Here is a 19388-nt window from a genome sequence, read left to right on the forward strand (position 1 = left end):
AGAGATATCCTCCACTGAGGCTGTCCCTATCTCCCCTGATCCCAGGAATCAGGAGCTGAAGCCAGCTCCTGGGTAGGTCAGAATTTCTAGGGAAATGCAAAAGTAAGAAGAGTGAGAGGAATACAAGGTTCCTCATGACCACAATTTCTGGGAATCAAGCAGCAAGGGCATGGCTCTTCTCTCCTCCATGTCTACCATACACTCATACACTCTTCAAAAGATCAGTCCCTTCCACATTAATAAAGTGACTTTTTCATGGTCATACAGGGAGAGCAAGACAGTTTTACGTCTTCCAGGTCAGCCTACAGACTCCTACACCTCTGCGCCTTCACCTGCCATCCACAGATCGTCAGCATCAACATCACCAGGGAGCTTGCTAGGAATGCAGAATCTGGGATACCAGGTAATTCATACACAACTAAAATTTCAGAAGCACTGTTGAGTGTACTAAATCCTTTTCTTACTCCTGGGACTAGGCATTTCTCCCCACATGCTAGGGATCAGTGCAGTTAGGCCAAGTCTAGGACAATATAAGCATGAAAACGAATGACAGTAAGGAATAACACACTGAATTTAAAGAAAAGAAGCCATGAGTCCATGTTTTTAATAAACAAACAAATGAACGGGGTAAGTGGAAGCTCTTCTTTACAACAGAAGGCAAATTTATAACTATACAAGGAATGAAAGAGTTAGAAAATCATCATTTTTGCAACCACCGTCATTATAAAGGATTCAGGCAAGAGTTTCCAGGCATCCTAAAACCATTAGGTTAAAGTCTGTTGGGGGACTAGGATATTCACATAGTTTTTCAGATCTCTCCATATATAATTTATGAATTACAGAAAGAAAAAGATAACTTTACAGTGGAGAAATCTACTGGACACTACCTAAACTAAGTGATCAAATTTAACATCCCTAGGAAGAGGGCCACCTGACATCATGCACCTGCTGAGGTGATGCACTTAGCAGGCTACAACAGTACTCATGCAATACATCTGCCCCCAAATGCATAACCTGACCCTAATCATAAAGAAACACAAATAAGCCCACATTGAGGGACATTTTACAAAACAAATGGCCTGTACTTTTCAAAAATGTTAATGTTAGACATTAAAATGTTAATGAAAGACAAAGAAAAACAGACAGATTAAAGAGACATGATAACTAAATGGAATGTGTGATCCTGGACTGTTTCCTGGATTGAAACTTCCTTCCTGTTGTTACATGGATATTATTGTTATAAAGGACATCATTGAGAGAAATCTGCACATTAGCTAATGCTATTGTATCAATGTTACACTTCCTGAATATGGTAACTATATCTCCTTCTTAGGTGATACAAACTAAAGTATTGAGAGGTAAAGGGTCATATCTGCAACGTATTCTTCAACAGTTCAGTGAGAACTGTAATAATATGTATATACAGAGAGATAAAGCAAACGTGGCAAAATGTTAATAAGTGGCACACCTAAGTGAAAGGTATATATGGGTGTTCATTGAACTATTCTGGCAACTCTTCTCTAGACTTTGAACTCGCAAAATAAAAAGTTGGAAATAGAAAAAAAAAGAGTGAAAAATCAAAAAGTAATGCAATTAAACAGTACCCATCCCACAACCTTCTAGTAGGATAATTAGAATACCACTACCTACTGCGCCCTCCCCTACCTAGAGTGGTCTTGAAATTGAGTGCAAGTAAGTTACAGGCTGAAAAAGAAAAAAAAAAAGAAAAAAAAAAACCCCTCCTCTTTAAAAGAGCTTTAGGAAAAAGAATTTTCTAGGTGAAAAGCCTCTTCTGTGAAAGTGCGCCTCCTAATTCCTTGTACAATGTGCAAGAGGCGTTCTTGGCACAGGAAATAGAGCAGTGAAGCAGACCTCATGGTGCTTATATTCTCCTAGAAGGAAACAGATGATAAACAAATAAACAATGCCAGGTGGTAGTCAAATGCTATAAAGAAAAATAAAGCTGAGAGGGACAGTGAGGGAGTGCTATTTAAAACAGGAGGCCGGAGGACTCTAATCAGATGACACAGAGCAGAGACATGAACAAGGTGAGGGGTTAAACAGTGCAGGTAACGGGGAACAGTAGACCAGGCAGAGCGCATGGCACATGCAAAGGCACAGAGGCAGGACGGTGCTCAAGTTGGCACAGAGAGAGGAAGAGGGGGCAGGCAGGAGGTGAGGTCATGCAGCCCCTCACAGGCTGTTATCAAGACTTTCTCGTAGCCAACTGCACAGTCCCGTGACGAAGGGACTGCCGCGAGGAAGCAGCCAAGTGTGCTAGCTCAGTCCGAGGCTCTGAGCAGGCTTCCCCTTTTTTGCTAGTTGCATCTCATACCAGGAAACACACTCTGCCTAACTCCTTTCTCCTTCCACTCTCATTTACTCTCATTCAAAGGTCTCAGAAAGGTTCTCTCTCATTAAAAAAAGAAAGAAAGAAAGAAAAAAGCCCCATCACAGCTGATAAGCTTAAGAGTCATATTTACGACATCCAGCGCCACCTCTCACAGAAGTCATCATCCCTTTCCGGATGTTCAGTTTTGAAGGGGACTGGGGCACAATAAAGCATTAGTTTCATTAGCATAAAAAAGTCTTTGAAAAGGCTCAGAAAGTGCTTCAGAAAACATTGGTACCTACCTCTCCATTCTTTAATCAAACCTGCTTTTCTTCAGGTTCTGCTGTTAAGCAACTTAGAGGCAGGGGGCATCATGCTCACTCCATTATTCCTAGTGAAGAGCCAGCAGCTCACCCACAAATATTTGTGGGAGTATTTTACAGGAAACAAATTAAAAAGCCAATATCTCATTAAGCTGATGGGGGTTGTCAAAATGTTAACATACTGTGCCTTTCATCTCTATTAACTGTAAATATATCAAAACTGGTTCAGATGCAGTCTGATGCAGGGCATGGTGCTTGGCACGTAGTAGGAACTTATTAGGTAGCTGATGGATGGAGGGATGGTTAGACTGATGACAGACCACATACCAGATAGGAGCGGTGTGGGCTGGCCTGGGAAAGCCATCATTTATAATATTAATAACACTGTTTCTAGAGGCAAAAATATACCTTGAGTTTGGTTCAAAACAATTAGTTTATAAATGAACTTCAGAGTACAACCATGTCACCTGTAAAATTGATATCTGGGACTGCAGGTCTGTTGTCACTCACAGACAGTTTACGAGGGATTTCAGGCTGCCAAGACTGATTTGGGGAGGAGTGGCGGGTATCTGCTCCCTGTTAGCTGAGCTGAGCCAAGTGCATAGAGGTTAAACATTTCTCATAATTCGGAAACTCAGAAAAAAGGAAATTAATTCAATAGTATCCTTTCAAGATATTTGGGAGCAACTGTGCTCAAGGAAGGATGATGTGGAGAATCAAAGAAATGAAGATTTTCCCCCAACTTAGTGACTCTAATGAGAGACAGAAATACATTCAATGGTTTAAACACAATTATATTTACAGATGTGATCTCACTGGACTAGAAGGACTAGGGTCCTAAACCTGTATCACATATTACATAAAATTTGACTCACCCAGAAAAGATTTTAAGACTTGTTTATGTAGATAAAATTACAAATTTACTAGATATTTTAGATAGATAGATATGTTCAACTTAAATATAGCCACACAGTTTGAATTTTAAGAAAAATCTTCATTTTTGGCATTTTGTGAGAAAGGAGCTAAAACTTGAATACTGAGGAAACCCTCAACATTGTGCCCAAAGGCAATTTATTACATTTCTTGAACTTGATGACCTACACAGCATCAAATCAACAGGGAAGTAGTCATTTTCAGAAAAAGAAACTGAGAAAGTTTAAGGGAGAAGGCGTTTGAGGAAGCGAGAGAAAAAGAACAGACTAATAATGAATTGGGAGTTGGGGAGCTTCTGCTATGTACAGCCAACTGGTTTTATTCTCTGGGCCACCACTCTTGGCATTTTCTGGGTTCTCATGTTTGTCATTTAAGTCTTCCGAGAATGAAAGGTTTGCCTGGACAGACATGGCTCTACCACTTCATATCAATTTATTCTCCGTTTTGGTAATTTTCAAACAGAGATTTAAAAACAAAACAAAACAAAAATGCTGCAGAGAATAAAACGGTTTGATACAGAGGACTAATAAGAGAATATAAAGGATTATGCTGTGTCTTTATGAGAACTGTTCTTGTAACTTGGTAAGGCCCTAGATGAAGCACAGCCAGCATTTTGCAGCGTTTGAAATCATCTGTCTATTATCAAGGTCTAAGAAAGTCCTTGTTTTGTAATGGAGTAAAAGTGAACTGGTGGCTGGTAGACGAACATCCTCCCCCACCCCACCCTCCACCAAGGCTGCAAAATCACCATTTATTTGCCTGTCTGCTTTTTTTTTTTTATCAAGTTTAGCCTCTCTTCCTCTATACGAGAATATTTACTGCCTACCTTGAGTTGCTTCTAGTCATTTCCACCAACACATTTCTTTACTGTTTATCTCACTTTAAAAATATCCCCTTGTATGAATACTAATCATGTCAACCTTTTAACAACAACAACAACAACAAAAACATAAAACAAAACTCTTTCAACACAAATACATCTAAAAGCTCTGAGTCAGAATTTGACTATAAGCATCATATTACGGAGCATAAATGGTTAATCCCTCCACCTATCCACCCCTCGTTCCAAATGTTAAGAAGCACACTGAAAATGTTTATTATTTAAGATCAATAAGTTAACAACTCTTCTAAACAAAAACCAGTTAAGTAACAAGAAGGAACTTTCTAAAAGGCTTCTTTCTAAGGGGTCAATATAGTGAAAACACAAAACAACAAAACAAAACGAAACAAAACCCTCTGGCTCTAAATTACATTACAGTCACAATGCCCCCATTTAGAGCCTTAATAATTTATAATAATGACGGCTGCAGTGCGCCAGACACTGTGCTAAGGGCTTCCCACATTTTATCCTATTTAATCCTCATGGCAATCCTGCGAATAGTTTGTATTGTTAGCCCCACTTTTCAGATGAATAAACCAAATCACAGAGAATTAAATTAACTTCCTCAAGATCACAATGGGGGTAGGACTCAAATCTAGGTTATTTAACTTCAAAGCCCATAGCTTAAATCACTATGTTACATCAAAGGAGAAGACAGAAGAATTGTAAAAACAGATGCATTAATAGCAACAACAATAACAACACTTCTATGATACTTTTTATATGCAGGCATTAGTCTAAACAACGAACATATAAACACCTATTTATCTCTCACAATAACCCTATCAGGTAAGTATGATTATTATTCCCAATTTACAGAAGAAGAAATTGAGGCAAAGAGAGGTTAAGGACTTGCCCAAGGTCACAGTGCTAATAAGGTTCAAGGCTGGGACGCAAACCCGGACAGCCTGGCTCCCAAGTCCAGAACTTCCCTTGATGCCACGAGGCTTCTTGTAACAATTTGAAAAGCACAGTGCAAGTAAACAGTCCTAACTCTTCAGAACCTCTGAAGTTGGAAATCACCACATTAAAGCACAGACCCATAGCTAAATGTTCATTACTATAATCAAAAATCATCAAGAACAGATTAAAAGGTTTTCATTCAGCCTTGTTAAGAAGGCAAAAAAGTAACACACTAAAGCAAAATTTCATTCAAGATGAGTTTCTAAAAACACGTTTTTCTGGAAAACAAACTCAATACAGAACAAATGAGGTGTTACAGTAGCTTTTCAAACATCTTTCTGTAGAAATTGTTTTTGTTCTTGCAGCTTTGGGGTTTCTCAGAATTCCCTTGGGGCTGTGAGAGGGGAGGAGATGGGACCCTGGTTCCCCACTCTACCTTCAAACGAGTAACTCTGTTTATATTTTTTACATATTGGGTTTCCCCATAAACTTTCACTTTGATGGGACCTAAGCTCCCGTGAGAACTTGGGCAGAGTGGGCAGCCCTTCTCAACTTCAGAAAGCTTCCCCCATCACTTCCCCGGCATCCCAGAAGGCGTACTTCACAGCATTTCTCCTGCTTCTCCAATCTCATGCCCTAATCCTTCTCCCACATGACCTTACCTTCCCATTCTCCTCCGTCGACAATCATCATGACTGCTGCTGATGTTGACCCAACTCCTTCTACGTGGCAGGCTCTCGTTAAATGTTTTTACATCAACTCCTTCACTGACTGCACTCCGTACCCCTGTGAATTAGAGTCTACTATGGTTCTATTTCACAGAGGAGCCCACTGACCAATGGCCACGGAGTGATGGAAGCAGGATGGAAGATTGGATGGTCCTCTCGAAAGGCATCTGGCTCTTAACCAGCACGCCATCCTGCCTCTCAGGCCACATTAATTCATGTTCAAAATCTCCACTGAGATACTGTTCCAGACTCAGTCTCTCAGAGACAAAACACAAAGCCCCTTTCCTTCTGGAGGAGCCCTTTATGACAGCACCTCAGCACTGACACATGCATCGCAAGCTTTCAGTACCACAGCATCCACATGCACTGATGGGAACACTCATGAAATCTTCTCTTGTGTCCTTTTTGTACATGTATGTGGGTTTGGCCCTCCCATTAGACTGTTTTTCAAAAAGAGGGACTGCATCCCCTGTGCTTTCTACAGCCTCACTCCCCTCACCAGATTCCCTAGATTTGGTTTGGACACAGTAGAGGAAGATGATCAACAGTCAGTGTGGAGTCCTGGCTGGCAGTCAGGACACCTGAGTTCTCGTCCCATTTGGGGCAATGCCCTGTAGAAGACGCTGTCATTGTCCCCCAGCCCTCCTCCTCGTCCTCAAGCCTCAGCTCCACATGCTGCAGGCAGCCTTCTGTGAACCGTCTGCTGCCACTGAGGCTCTGGGAGCAGGCTGGGCCACTCAGAGAGGGAGCTGGCAGTGCAGGGCGGCCAGTGGCCCCAGAAGACAGTCCTCAGTCAAGGATGGAGGGGGTAAGCTGCTGGGCAAACATCACGGCTTCCTTGCCCTTTGGGGAGGATGACTCTCCACTGTGTGGGCTGTTTCTCCCAGTTCCCTCAAGGGACTGAGCTCCAAGTACCCAGAGTAGTAATTCTCTTGAAAATGCACCTTTATTTAAGGCTTCTTTCTCTGCCCTGTCCCACTGGTCCACTTCACTGCTGACATGTCAGGGAGAACCTCTCAGACAAACCACTTACTCTCACATCCTAGTCTTGGGATCTGTTTCTGAAGAAACCAGAGATTTCCTCTCTTTCTGACTCTGTTTCTCCATCTGTTAAACAAGAGGGCTGGACGGAGGATCTCTATTGCCTTTAGTATCCTTTGCTTTCTATGAAGGAAAGCACATTTCAACATCAAATTAAAACTGATGATGAAGGCTTCTTCTTAGCTGGAACACCGTATCATATCTTGGGGTCAAAGCTTGGGGATGTGGAGGCAGCCAGGCAGCACAGACCAGACGCTTGTCAGTGGGATCTCTCTGGCTGCACTTGTGGAGGTGCTGCTGGCCGCTGTGGGGGTGGCCTCTGCTGCAGAGATCCTCTTGCCCAAGGTCACGCACTTTCCCAGGGTCGCCCACACGCACTGATGGAGGGATGCTGGGGTGGAAGGGCCAGGTCATCTCAGCCCAAGAGCCACTCCAGCCCCAGAGCTCCTGTGGGGCCACCAAGGTGGCCGCTGGGCCTGCACCACAGCTCAAGTTCTTCTTCTGCCCTTCCTCCCTTCTCACCCTCTGAAGGGCAGGTAAACACCCTGAACACTCAACTCCACCTCACAGCCTGCTTCCCAGGGGACCTACCCTGTGACGGTTGCATTTTAAATTTTATTTATGATGTCATGAAAGTCACAGACTCTGGAACTTGGCCTGTGAAAGCAGGGATGTTCCTTTGAACGCCGTAAGACCAGGAAGTGGTAGAGACAGAAGGGGAAAAAGTGAGTTTTTAATAAGACAAGAATGAGGCAGATACAGACCAGTTATGTATGAGATGCAGTTTCGGTTTCTGAACAAAAACAAGAAATACAGAAAAGGTCAGCACAGTCGCTGAAACTGAAAGCTGAGAACTCAGATGAGGCGGTCACAGAGGGCAAGCAAAGAGAGTCTCTCCCAGAGAAGGAAAACGAGAACGGCCCCACCATGGAGAAGTAGCAGCTTCGACACGCCAAACACACTCAGTCAAAACCCCTGGGGCAGAAATGACCATCTGAAAGGGGGCCCTCCACTTCAGACCCATCCAGCCTATGAGAGGTGCTCCCCCACGGCGTGAGCAAGGCAAACACCATCCTGGGGACTCTCACTGACTAAGCTCCGGGTCAATCTGGCTCCCGAGGCTGGGGAGAGCCCCACGGTGCTGCCACTCGGCAGGGCCTTTCCTGAAACTCTTCCAACAACACTGAAGGACAGAGATGGCTCTCCAACCTGCAGGCAGAGCTGCCGCCTGGAGAGGAAGCCAGTGATACTGCTCCATTTGTGGCTATGCCCAACCAGTGGCATCTGGTCACCTCCTATGCTGGGAGGTGACCTCCTGGAGAGGAAAGAGTGCCAGGGATGGGTTAGGAGAGTGATTTAAATTAAGGTGGTCAGGAAAGGTACCACTGAGAAGGCAAAGTCTGGGCAAAGACCAAAAAGAGATGAGGACCAGGTCTTATGGTTATCTGAAGGAAGGTGGCTACATGGAGAGAGATCAACATGTCATGAGCGGAATGATGCAGATACCCAAAGAACAGCGAGGAGGCCAGCGTGGCTGAGAACTGGGAGGGGCTGAGGTCAGGGAGAGGAGGCGCTGGGTCACCGAGGGCCTTCTGGGCCACTGAAGGGCTCTGGCTTCTACCTGGGGAAGATGGAAAAAGCCCCAGGAACATCACGGGGCAGGTTAACATAACCCGGCTCTTTCATTTCCCTTCTCTGGATTGATTTCCCTCCACAGCATTTCTCACCATCTCACAAATTATACATGTTACATATTTATTGACTGTCTCAACCTATTAGAACATAAGCCCCAATAAGGGGGGATAACTTTTGTCTGTTCTGTTCACTGCTGTAGATTCCCCCAGAGTCTGGCCCTTTGTAGAGGATCAGCATTTATTGAATGAATGGATCATCTTGAGAAGAATTTGAAGAACTCTTTGCTAAATGGCAATATGAGCCCAGACAAAGTGAATAATGTTTCTTCCTCCTCTGAAGCTGTTTAAATCAGTGCTGTGAGGCCAAAACAACAAATCATTATTTGTTCACTCTTTTAGGCACCTAGATACCTAAGATTAGAAATCTGTTTCTAATTTCTAAAAACTGGATGCTTCACTGCAGGGAAACACACAGAAGCATCGGCAGCTTGGGAGGTTTTACGTGCATGGAATTCACTCACTAAACACACTGAATGGCAGGGTCTATGAGATGCTCAATAATGAGGTTTAAATGAGTAGGATTCAGAACTACTGTCTTCCTGGGTGCAACAGGCTGGCCATTCTCAGGGCCAGAGGGAAGAAGTGGAAAGGAGGAGCATTTACAAACTATACCAGTTCCCTCTCCGTCAGGATGGAGAATCCCCTTTAAAATCACTGACCTGGGTGATTCTCAGGGGTGCCTTTTGAGTGCAAAAAAACTTTGAAATTCACTAGCACAAGGAAATGCAACCTTTTCATATGTAAAAGTTTCCAACATACCAATAGTTTATGATCAAGAAAGTCTTTTTTTAAAAATTAGTTTAGGTGTCTTTTCACAATACTTATGTTTTCTGATCAATCCAGACAACATTTAAATTTGATTTGGCAAAATATGATTTATAGTCAACAATTTAGGAGTATTAATAACCCTATAAGGCAAGTTATCTTCTAGTAATGTAGGCAGTAATAGAAATGATAAGAAAATAAGGAAATACTGGGCTTCCTTGCATAATTTCACTTCACATATTCCTTTAATATTTGGCGCTTTTTTTTTTTTTTTTGAGGGAGGAGGTATTTAGTATTAGGAAGCACTTTTCTCAAAAGTGTGTGGTGGCCTTTACTCCTTCCAAATCATGATCACAAATTTCTAATGGGCTTTCATGCTGTCAGGCGATCTTACTACATGGCCCTCGTTTGTTAAATCCCTCAAACCACCTTCCCCATCCTCGTTCTCATCTGCTTCCTATTCCACTGAGAGAATGGAGGCATCAGAAGGGGCTGCCCACACACTCCCCCTACATTCACCCACCCTCCACTCCACCTTTCCTATAGGCACCACAGTGAACTCACCACTCTCCTCCCAAAGGAGGCGCCAACTCATGCCCCCCCACACACCATCCTTCCTGCCTGCCCGAGGACACACCCAGCTCCTCTCTCATCCGTTGCCGTCAACTCTTGCTCTCAGGGAAGAGCGCCTGTCAGCATACGAACACGTCCTTAATGGCACTTTAAAAAAATGAAAACAAAGTTCTCTTGACCCCACTTTTCCTGAAAGTGGCTGCTCCTTTTCTTTGCTCCCTTTCCCTTCACAGCGAATCTTCTTAATCGTACTTAACCCGTCAGCAGCAGGTTTCACAAGCAATCACTCCCTCTTTACGTGCTTGCTTCACCTGCCCCCTCCAGGCCACCACCCTCTCTTTGTTTGCCCTCATCTCCCTGGGGCATCACTCTCGGTGTGCTTTGCTAGTCCCTCCTTCTCCCTGACCTTCCGTCGCTGAGTGCCAACGGTGGGCCCATGTCCGTCCTCTTCTCTGTCTCTGCTGGTCCTGTCAGTGGTCTCGTTCAGCCCCACAGCTTTAGATTCCATCCCAATGCTTTCAGACCTCTCTTTCCTCACCTCCAGACTCATGTCCAGCTGCTTACTCTGTGTATTAGTTTTCTACAGTTGTTGTAACAAGTTACCACAAATCTAGTGACTTAAGACAGCTCTAATTTATTATCTCATAATTCTGCAGCTCAGGCATGGATTTCACTGGAGTAAAATTAGATATTGGCAGGGCTGTGTTCCTTTCTCAAGACTCTTGAGGAAGATGGGTTTCTCTGCCACTTCCAGCTTCTGGAGGCCACCTACTTCCCTCGGCCTGTTGCCCCCTTCCTCTGTCTTCAAAGCCAACAATACCACATCTCTCTGACCATTCTTCCCAAGTCACATCTCCCTCTGAATGGTTCTCCACTTTAATGGCTCACCCAGATAATCCAGGATAATCTCTCCACCTCAAGGTCCTTAACTTAATCATATTTGCAAAGTCCCTCTTGCTACCTAAGGGGACATAGTCACAAGATCTGGAGATTAGGACATGGACATCTTTGGGGATCATTATTCTGCCTACCACACTTTCCATCTGCAAAGGGAAAATCTAGCAGTCGTCATACTTGCTACATCAAACTAAATTCCAGTTCTGCCCCCACCACAGATCGCCACCCACCGCTTTCTACGTCTCAGTTGATGGCAACAGCATCTTTCCAGTTGTTCAGGCACCAAACTACAGAATTGCCGTTGACTCTCCTCTCTCACATATCTCATATCTAAGTCACAAAGAAGTAGACGTTATAATCAGAACATATCCAGAATCTGACCACTTATCATCTCACTACCACTGGTAGAAGCCACCACCCTCTCATACTGGGATTTCTGCTGTCGCTTCCTAACTCATCTCCAGCTTCTCCCCTACAGTCTATTCTCAGAGCAGCCAGCATGATCCTTTAAAAAATTAAGTCAAATCATATTGCTTTTCTCATCAAAATGCTGCAAGAACTCCCTAGGCCACCGGGAATAAGAGCCAAGGCCCCCTATGGTCTCCATCCTCCACCCCAGCTGCCTTTCTGACCTCCTCCTACTCATCCCTTGCCTGTCTCCACTCCAGCCACGCCGGCCACTTGCTGTCCCTCTGACGCCCCAGGCGGACCTCACTCTAGTACCTGGCTCTCCTTGTCCTCTTCGCTGAAATGCTCTTGCCCTGATAGTCCTGGCTATCGTCTTCATCCCCTGTGCTAGTTTTCTACTACTGCCATGAGAAGACAACACCTATTTATAACCTCCTAGTTCTGTAGGTCAGAAGTCTGAGTACAGCATGGTTCTGCTGGTCCACTGCTCAGTTTCACAAGGCCAAGACCAAGGTGTCAGCTGGGCTGCATTTGTCTTGGGGGGCTCTGGGGATAAGTCTGCTTCCAGGCTCATTCAGATTTTTGGCCAGATTCAAGTCCTTGCAGCTGTAGGACTGAGGTCGCGTTTCCTTGCTGGTCTTTGCTCCTCAAGGCTGATCTCCTTCCTTCTCATACTTTCCACATGGCCCCTCTCCAGCAACGGCAGGTTAAGTCTCTCCTACATTTGAATTGCTCCAAATTCAGTCACATCTCTCTGACTCAAACCACTTACTCTGCTTTTAAGGTCCTACTGATCTGATGGGGCCACCTGGATAATCCAGGATGATCTCTATATTTTAATTAAAGCTGGAAAGACCCTTTGCCACAGACCTTAACCTATTTACAGGTTCTAGGGATTAGAGGTGTACATTCTGGGAGAGTGTCTGCATACCACACCTCCTCTCCTGACCATGGCATTCACACAGCAGTCCAGCTCTCCACTCCCCGTCACCTTTCATCTCCTTTTCTTGCTCAACTTTTCATTTTTCCACAGATCCGACCACCTTATAACAAACCATATGACAAATATTTATTATGCTTATTGATTACTGTCTGTCTTCCCCTGCCAGGAAAAAACTCCCCTGGGTCAAGGATCTTTGTTCTCTTCACTGATAATCCAAAGACTAGCTGGAAGGTACTCAGCGAGTATTTCTTGAATGAATAAACAAACTTATCCTGTCCTAAAACATTCTCTAACCCCATTTCCACAGACTTTTTAGTTTCAGCAGTTTGAAAACACTTAATAGAACAAAGATCTTGATTGGTGATGAAGAATATGGGTAAATACCAAAGGACTGCTCTCTTACTATTACCCCATAGCTGAAGTCAATAGTAGCTAACTAGCTTAATTCTTATCAATAAAGACAGTTATGCTTGCTGGAAAAAAAAAAGCACTTGCTATTTCTGCAGAAATAAGAATGCTTTATTTTTATGCTATTATCCAGGCACACAAACAAAACAAACTTGAGTTGTTGAGTTCATCTGGTCTCAAAATGAACAGCAAAATAAATTACTAAAATTGTCATAAGTGCTTTTAAACAATCTCTACAAATGCCTGTGGGGTGGAAAAATGAACCACGCTGGTCTGAGGAAGAAGCATGAGAAGGAACTGAGACTTGCTGAAGTTTAAGACTACTGACTGCCATCAGTCAGTTCAGGGCTGGAGAGAGTATGACAAAGGTATAAAGAAAAAAAAAAATTGAGGCCAAAGTCATTGTAGAAATCAAATCCAAACCTCATAGAGGAGGAAACTAAGGCTCCAAGAGGGTAAGTGACTTGTGTAATCTCAGTTAGTTAAGGATGTGATACTTTGAATATATATTCTTACAGAATAAAGAAAATGAAAATTAAATTTCCGTTACCTCTCTAGGCATTTAAGATGTTCATTCAATGAGCTCATTCTCTGCTTCAAAGAGTGGGATCCAGCAGGGATGCTCACAGACAGGGAGACTGCCTCTCAGCACTGTGCTTGGCTCAACGAGGTCCAGACGTCTCATTTCAGGTGCAGTGCTCCAGACAGGGCTAGTCCCATAGGGGCATCGTGTGGCCATGGACCTTGTAACCTCAGAGTGATTCAAGGATGACCCTTAGGACATCACTGCACTGAGGACAGGCTGATGGTGGCATACATCAAAGGGCTTAGGGATAAAACATAATGATTTCTGACTAGATTACTCGTACGTTAATAGAGAAAAATAACTGATACCTAAGGATCTTGACAAAACCTAAGTATTTATAGATATAGACTTTTCACCAGCAGAAAGGCAAAAATGAAGGAAAGCATATTTTAAGGGAAGAACAAGACACATTTTGAATGGGGTCTCACACAAACACAAAAGACAGCAGGAACTGATGCGAAATAGTTTCTATATTTACCAAATCACCACCTTCTGCTTTCTGAATACCTACAACAGGAATGCAAAAGAGCACAACAATTCAGTTCTATATTTGAAACAAGAGACAAGAGCTATTTGTTTGGTACTTCTTAAGGCAATCTTTCATTCACTTTTGAGCACTTAGCAATAAGAAAAAAAATCAAGAAATTGGTTTATTAAGGCAATATACACAGAGTGACTTACTCAATGGGACAGCATCAGTGTTATGCAGAAGGAGAAAATAAGTCTATTTTTGGAGTCACCAATCAACTTTCCTCACCATGGTTACAGGCTGTTTCATAACTTTCCAGAATCACAGATGATTCAAAATGACCTTGGTAATAATTCAGACCAAACCTCCTATTTTATACATGGGGAAACTAAAGCTTAGAGAGGTGAGGAAGACTGTCTGACACCACAGCCCTTTAATGACACATCATGACAGAACTGAAGTCCCTTCACTCCTGAGAAAAAATGTGAAATAGTCATCTCTGAAAAAAATGTATCCCTTAATTTCTCTCTGGGCTTTATTCATTTGTAAACACTATGAGATTGTTTCGGCAGTTAAAATCTCCATATATTTCTATGTGATTGGGAAAAACTTTTTCAAAACTGTGTTTTTATCTTCATAACTTCAACACGATTTGAAAATACAGACGTGTTCAATACTGGCTCACATGTTCCTTAAGGTTTTAACCTGTTTCCTACTAGTCCAGGAGGCCCATCTGGAAGAGAACAGAGAAACCATGTGCACTGTGCAGGCCTCAGTGACGTCTGTCGCCCCAGATATTTAGTATTTATTCATGCTCTTTGATCTCTTTAACTTTCCTCCATTTTCCTGTAGACAAGTATGTATGTATGTATATACACATGTACATATACGCGTATATTTGGAAAGATTTTGTTAACTTGGATATTTGGCTGGGGAGAACAGACTAAAAATTAAAGCAATACGATTTTTCATGTCATGTACTACCAAGTGGAACTCACTTTTTAAATGACCTCCAATCCAGCAAGTACATCACTTTACAGAGAAATCTTGTGTTGATTCAGCCAGCACTTAATACACGTGCCAGGCACTGTGATATGAGCTGGACATCAAAAGATCGCCTCCCTGCCCTTGTGCCTGGTCTCGTAGAGACAAGTCTGACAGATCCTTGCCATGGCGTGGTGAGTGCAGTAACAACCATTGGCCAATGGAACAGCAGGGACAGAATGGAGGGAGATGACCAAATGTGGGGCTAAAGGAGAATGTCTGGAAAGAGGAGGAAACGACCAATGGGGTTTCTTAAGAGAAGAGATGTTTTTCCCAGGCAGAGACAAGGTAAGTGTTTTAGATGGAGGACCCAGCATGCGCGAAAGTAGAGACAAGAAGTGGACTGGCCTAGCCAGGCAACAGGCAGGATGCAAGGCCCACCTTCTCCACACCTGTACCCCTGCAGCCAGGGCTGGTTTCACCCTACGTCCATCCTCACCTACCTCCAGAGACCGTCACTGCTGCCCAGCAGTCACAGTTCGTGTCCCTAGGTGCCACCTACTCTCCCTCTCTCCTAAACTGCTCTTCCACATCATTACCTTCTTTTAAGTCTCCAATATTTCCTCCTCAATCCTCAGTCTCACCTAAGGAATGAATAAAGGTTGTCTAAGGAAGTGACAGGTGATGAGGGTGGAGAAAACGTAAGGCCAGGTCAGAAGGCTCTACATGACACTCTGGAGATTTGGCCTTTATCCTGAGACAGGGGAGAGTCCTAGATTTTCCTCCACCATAGAGGACTCTGGACTCTGGCAGAAGGGCTGGAAGGGAGACTGGAGGGAGCGAGGTCCAGTAAGGAAATTAACATGAATGAGAAATAATGAGAATCTGGCTGAAGTCAGTGGCCATGAAATAGACAAACTAATGTTAAGGAAATAAAATCAAAGCCCTTTTTTATGATTGAATGGTAGGGAGGTGGAACAGAGGATTCTAATTTCTTAGCAGCACAATTATATTTAATTTTAATCCACTGGTTTTAATGCTTATTGTTTCCAAGAAATTGTAATTAACATAATTTTAATATATATATAATTGTATCATCTGCTTCTAGGACCATCCTTACAATAATAACAAAGCAATTAACATTTGAACTGAGCTAAGGCCTATGATTTTTGAGCAAATCAAACCATCAGTTGCCACTAGCATTGCGAGAGCCTGAGAATAACTGTCACTCTACCAGGATGGTAAGTCCTCAATTTTTTAAGACAAGTTAAAACCTAAAAGTAAATGCATAGGAGATACTGTAAATTTTTCTAAATACTTGGCAAAGGAAAAGTACTAGAATTCTGGCTATGCTGAAACTTTGCAAGCACATATATTTATAGGTAAACATATACATAGAAAGTAAATTTATAGCCTTCTCTGGAGAAAACATAAAGCATCGAAGTTCATAACATAGTTTCCCCATGCTCTCTTACTGAAAGGACGTAGAAAACAGAATGTTCCCCTGAAAAAGGACATACCAACTTTGTATTTGTTCATCACTTCAAATATCCTTCCTATATTAGGTGACATCTGAGTTTCAAAGAAAACACTGTTTTTTCTTCTTAGGTATGCCTCTCTGATAGCCACCTGCACCTCACCTCCAGGACACAAGCAGTCCAAGAGGAACCCCTTCTCCATGGACCGTATCCATAAATAAGGTATATCTGTATCATAAAGGTTATTTAAGGTGCTTCCCAGATTGCTACAAAATCCACACATGAAGATCTTTACCTATGAGTCACAGCAAAAGCGTGCAGAGCTTATAACAGTGGTTCTAAATCCTATCTGCACAGTATTATTACTTGGGAAGTTAAAAAAAAATACACACACACACACACACACACACACACACACACACACACACACACACACACACACACATAGAATGTCTGGGCCCCTCCCTAGACCAACTATATCAGAATCCCAACGACAGGTCCTAGAAGCCCCCAGGTGACTCTACAGAGCAACCACAGTTGAGAACCAGGAGCCAGAACCCTGCTTCTCTAAGCGTGGTCTGAGGACCAGCAGCAGCCCCTGGGAGCTTATTAGAAATGCAGAACCTCAGGCTCCATCTGAGATCAGCTGAATTAGAATCTGCAATGTAATGCCATCCCGAGTGATTTGCGTGTACACTGAGGTCTGAGAAGCACTGACCTAGAAGAGACTTGCACTAGGGGGGCAAGCTCTGAATCAGACTTACTGATGGACGGATCAATCCCTCACCTTAGAGATCACAATTTGGCCCTGCTATATAAACGTATTAACTGTAAAGTAATCCCTCAGAAACCAGCCAGGACAGCTCCTCCTACACTGAGCACAGTGCTAGAGGCCAGCCCTCGCACTGTGTGGCGCAGGGCACTGGCATGACGTTAAACAGTTACAAGCAGATCACTGGCGCCGGATTCACCAGAGCTGCTGAATCCAGGGAGGCAGGGAATGGGACTGGGGAAAAGTGCCAAGGAAACTAACTGTATCTGTAATTGTTGATATTTAAGAAAATTTAAAGCTAGTTTTGTTTTTCTTTAAGAGAAGTTTTTCCCTGAGGTCTAAAATGTTTCTCTTATCCACACAACAAACATTTCTCCTTTAAGGTACACAAAATCTCCGTAGTCAAAGTCTAATTCAACAACACCTCTAACCTTGGGAAATTATACAATTCTCATATTCCTAAATCTCTTGCTTGTTAATCTCCTTTCTAAGAATCCCCTCACAGAAAACTAGGCAGCAGTGAACACTGCTGGTGATTCTAGGTGCGGAATGGAAATGCTGCTGTTGGTGAACGCCTGGTAGACCACAGCTGGGCGTGTCGGGCGCAAAACCCGGGGGAGATAAAAGAACCTTGGGGGCAACCTGAGGGTGCAGCTGATTCAGCCTCAGGAGGCAACACTGAAGGTAAAGAAATAACAAAATGTCATTAAGTTCAAATTTACTTGCACTTGAGCTCTAAAATTACTTCACTGGAAATTCAAGACAAGGCCACGTATTTAAGAAGTTTCTACAAAACAAAAGGAAACAAATATTGGCTCTCTGTACAGCCATTCACACTATGAATGGCCATCCAAATGACCTCTCCCATGTCTCTCCTTTCTCTCCTCCTACTCTTCTGACCCCAGATAGATCACATTAGTTCAGAACCGAGAGACAGAGAAGATTGGACTTGAAGCAGAAGCAGTGAGAGAGGACAGGAAGAAGACAAGAAACACAAGCAGCAGAAGCAAAGGCATTTAAACCACATGGGAACGCAGGTCAGCTGCAGAGCGGGAGCTGCTCTGGAAGCCCCCTGCACCCCTCATCAGCTGTTAGCCCCTTGTTTGCCAAATTATAGGGAATGGGGACAGGAGAGGGTCCCTCTTACAGTCCTAGCCATACATCAGAAGCAGCTGGGTTCTTTTACAAATTACTGACTCCCTGGGGCCCAACCCAAAGCCAAATAAGTTAGAATCTTGAGATGGAGCCATTTGAATTTGTTTTTTAAGTGTGCACAAATGATTCTGAGACAGTGATAAATCCCAGTTGTGAGGGAGGATTCTAACTCCGAAACATTTCTTAACTTTTAATGTATATTTTTACAGTTCTGGATCTATGTAAATCATTCTCTAATCTACTTATTAGCACTGCATTACTTTTTTTTCCTGCTAATTTTATTTTTATCGATATAACCTATGCAAATTACTTAAAAACTCAAACAGTACCAGGCTTAAAATGAAAACACAGCAGTAATCTGTTTCACATCTCCACTCACCTCCAAACCCACTTCCCAAAGGCAAACTGCTTTAAAAATACTTAACTATCTCTTTAGATATTTAGTTTTATATTCCTAAACAGTATGCATATACTGATATTTCTTGATTCATTTTTGACTTTAATTCAGTAATTAATATAATTACTGATGTCCTCTTATGCACTAGCTTACCACTTTTCCAGTCTTCTAAGATATAGTTATGTCAACAATTTTTCCCAGCCTCTTTTTCAGTCATGTGTGGTCAGGGTTAATAGTCTGTGTGTTTTAGTGCATTGCACCCATCGCTATTAAAATACTTCCACATTGGCTAGTAAATCGCTGCTACCTGAGCTTCTCTAAACTCCTTCTAGGGACCCTCTCCTGTCTCCATCCCCCATAACCCAAACAAAGGGCTAGGGTTTGATACAGGAGGGAGCTTCCATAGCAGCTCCGACGCAACAGCAGACCTATGTTCTGATGGGTCAGTGTCAGGGCTACCAGTTGTTAAATATGTTGAATAACTGTTCTGAGGTGTGGCCATGTGATTAAATTTTGCCACTGGAATATGGGTGAAGGTGACGTGTGCCACTTGCAAGCTTGAACCTTAAACCTCTGCCCCTCATTGCTCTCTCCCTTTATCATGAGCTGGAATGCAGACATGCTGCCACCAGTTTCAACCACACACGCTGATCAGAAAAATGCCTTGGAGGATGGGAGAGCAACAAGATGGAAGGAGCCTGGGTTCCTGAATAGCTGCA

General features: G+C 43.1%; 1 protein-coding gene across 2 annotated transcripts in view; it reads right to left on the bottom strand.

The window, feature by feature from the left end:
• The window catches only part of PCGF5 (polycomb group ring finger 5), a 116903-nt gene that overhangs the window by 86346 nt on the left and 11169 nt on the right, over nt 1-19388 (bottom strand). Inside the window, exon 1 of one of the 2 annotated variants that reach the window (XM_032491335.1) lies at nt 13379-13788. The exons of the other annotated variant lie outside the window; for it this stretch is intronic. The gene's annotated coding sequence lies outside the window, so the exon portion shown is untranslated. Of the gene's footprint in view, nt 1-13378; nt 13789-19388 lie in introns of those variants that run through there. 2 annotated transcript variants of the gene reach the window in all.

Source organism: Camelus ferus, chromosome 11, assembly GCF_009834535.1.
Source record: "Camelus ferus isolate YT-003-E chromosome 11, BCGSAC_Cfer_1.0, whole genome shotgun sequence".
NCBI lineage: Eukaryota > Metazoa > Chordata > Mammalia > Artiodactyla > Camelidae > Camelus > Camelus ferus.